Raw genomic sequence first — 3,332 nt, 5'->3', positions numbered from 1 at the left:
ACAGTACAAAAATTCTTTTTGGATATAGCTAAGAAGTCATGACTAGCCCTTGACTGCAAGTACGTCCTTGGGTTTCCCTGAGGTGGGATGAAACTTTCTCTCAATGGCCCTTTAGTAAGTCTGGAAGACCCTTTCCAAGGGGAACCCCCAAAGTCAGTTTCATCCTTAAAACCATGTTTCCAGTTCCTGGAATTAGGTCCATGTGATGGGAGTTACATATCTTTGACCCTTTGTGGATAAAGTTTTGCCATCCTGGGAGATTTAATAGGAGAAATGTGAAAGAGTCCAGGTACCTGTATGGACAGAAATAACCCTATTATACTTCTGTATATGTGACAAGTCTCTAATAGTTCACAAAGATCTGGTCTTAGAAAGACTGATCCAAACTTGAATGTTTCTGATGGCAAGGCAAGGATCTGAGTTTCAAGTTCATCCTTTATGGTTGTGGAGACAATAAGGAACTTCACATAGTTCCCAGAAGGGAAATCATGGAGGAGGCGTTGGCTTCATCCATCGTGCAGACTTTTATATTTGGTTTTATCTAGATTGTGTTGCAAAGGTGGAGCTTGTTTACACCTATGGAGGTTCAGAACATTCTCGGATGTGCTTTTGGGGCCTTTACTCCTAGAGGGAGAGAAGTGCTGCGTCTATAGGAATGCCGTGAATATTCAGGCTGTCAATGGCTTTCTCAAGTGCTGTTTCCTTGGTGCTGCTCCCTGAAGTGTGTAAAGGGATTGTCATCTGTTTTGTGGCCTGGTAGCCTGTCTTAATGTTGTGAAAAGAAGTTGCTACACCTGGCTCAGAGGATTTCAGATGTAGCGGGAGAAGACTGGTCAAATTTAAGTAACACTAGTTTTACTAGAGCCAGGGAGAACAAATGACCGGAAGTGGAGGTGTCTAGGATGGGAAGGACGTTGCTGTAATTTTAAAAATGCTCCAGGACCAGGAAGGACAACCAGAAGTACTGGGCTTTAATTTGGGTCACAGATAAGAGAGGGAGGGAGGGAATAGGGGTTGACCTTATATAGATGGCCAGCGTGTTGTTCATTCACCCAAAACCCAAAAGGTGGGTTGCTGAGATACTACCATGTGTCAGGTACTCTGTTAGGTTTGGGGATACAATAGTGAAGAAAATGAATTCTCAGTCTTTAAGGAGTGTATATTTCAGTCAAAAAGACTGATAAAGAAATAGGCAATTGCAACATAGGAAGTAAGGCACTTAACCAAGGAAGTGGATCTTTGTGGGTGTAAGCAGGAGGGCTGATTTATCTAAGCCCAGTGGTGGGATAGGGAATGGAAAACCCAGAGGGACTTCTTTTTGTGCATGTAGTAATGTAGTATTTATTTTAAAAATAGGCATGTAAGAGGACCCTGCAATTCAAACCTGTCATTGTTCAAGGGTCGTTATAGACAGTATGCAAGATTATCAGTTTTATTTTGGACAAAGAGTGTTGCTATAATTTGGAGAAATTCGGTAGTAGGTACCCTGACTATATAGCACGGAATTTAAGATTAGAGCCAAACAGAAATGTAGGGTTTAACCCAAGAGGATAGTTCAAGTCATGACAGAAGACAAGATGTCCCAAAAATAAGACAAAGGAGAGTAGTACACGTTTATGGTTAAGAGAAGAAAAAGGACCCCAGAGGAAGAAAAGTTCCACAAGGAATGAATGAAGAGTGGCACATGCTACAGAAATGGAAAGATGAGGACTGAGAAAACAGCATTTATAATAAGAGTAAGAGGTACCTTGAGTAGTGGAGGGAGAAGCCAAATTCAAAAGGGTTAACCAGTAAGTGATGGTAAGAAACTGAAATAAATTCACATTTGTCCACACCCCTCCTATCTTTCCTCATCCCAGAAACACTGGTTATGTTAGCAGTCACAGGCCTCTTTCCATTTTTTGGCGTTCCCTGGCCCTCCAGATAGTGATTTGAGTAATTGAGTTCTTCTTAAATAAGTGTCCATAGCAGTCTTAGGTTAAAATCTGTTGGTTTCTTCTGTGCTGTCAGCGCCTGGTACTGGCGCTCGGCTTGTCCCTGCTTCCTGCCGTGCCCTTGGCCTGGATGTGGGAGGCGAAGGCCGTGAGCATTTCCTGGGCGGTGTGGGCGGTGAGGTGCGCGCTGCGCATAATCAACAATGCCCGTCTCCGAACAGCACGTCCACGCAAGGCTCGGAGCCGTTGTGCCTCATTTCTACAATCACTGAGCAGTTGAGGTTCGTACAGCGAACTTTCTCGCTGCTCACTGCCTGGTGGAAGGTCTTCGTCGGTTCCAAGTTCTTCTTGAAGGAACAGAACTGAATCCGAACCTGCTTGACCGAGCAGAGTCCGAGCCGAGCCAAGGCCGCCGCCATGCTGACACCCATTCCGGCCCAGAGGGACTTCTCGAAGGAAGTGATATTGGAGATCTGCAGGGTGAGTAGAAATTTTCCAGGACCTTTCCAGGCAAAGATGGAAGGAAGAAAGACAGTTTCAAGCAGAGGGACCACTCGATATAGAATCCTTAAGGAGAATATTGTGTGTTCAAAAGTATGGCTGGGGCGTGAAATCTGAGGTGGGGGATGATAGGAGATGTGGCTAGAAAGAGAGGCAGGGCTCTGTCATTTAGATTTCGTTCTGTGGGCAATGGGGGTTCGCTGAAGTTTGTGATGGCAGAGGAGTGATGCTGTCAGATTGTGCTTTAGTAAAGTCACTTAGGTGATTGTGTATAGTGGTTTTTGACAATAAGCTCAAATTCTTCTGTTGTGGGGCCAGGTCATACCTGAGACCATGTAGTCACTGGATTCAACTGAGGCTGTGAGTATTTTTGGTTTTTGTTTCTCTTTTGGAATGTCATGCCTTATTTTCATTAACAGCAACATGAAATCAATGAAATATTTGTGTGTGAGTGTGTGTGTGTGTGCGCTCAGTTGTGTCTGACCCTTTGCAACCCAACGGATTATAGTCCACCAGGCTGTCTCTGTCCGTGGGATTGTCCAGGCAAGAATACTATAGTGGTTTGCCATTTCCTTCTCCAGGGGATCTTCCTGACCCAGGGATCAAACCCTTGTCTTCTGCATTTCCTGCATCTCAGGTGGATTCTTTACCGCTGAGCCACCAGGGAAACCAGATCTTTCCTTGTATTATTTTAAATTAACTCAAGACCTGTAAGGGCCATTGCTGTAGAAAGGGGTCTGGCACATGTAACATCTGGGTGGAAACAGAAGCTGATGGAGAAAGTGAGAATTCGAGGGATTCTGGAGCAGGATGTGGGAAGTAAATAACACTGAAAGCCCTTTCTAACTCACAGCTTTATAGCTACTGGTCCTCCTTACCCTCTCCTCTTCCTGATCC

General features: G+C 44.6%; 1 pseudogene; it reads right to left on the bottom strand.

Moving 5' to 3' along the window:
• Positions 1-2,006: 2,006 nt before the first annotated feature.
• Positions 2,007-2,353, bottom strand: LOC102270164 (large ribosomal subunit protein mL53 pseudogene; annotated as a pseudogene).
• Positions 2,354-3,332: the final 979 nt, after the last annotated feature.

The sequence above is a fragment of the Bos mutus genome, chromosome 7, assembly GCF_027580195.1.
Source record: "Bos mutus isolate GX-2022 chromosome 7, NWIPB_WYAK_1.1, whole genome shotgun sequence".
NCBI lineage: Eukaryota > Metazoa > Chordata > Mammalia > Artiodactyla > Bovidae > Bos > Bos mutus.
This window is presented reverse-complemented; position numbering and strand designations above follow the sequence as displayed.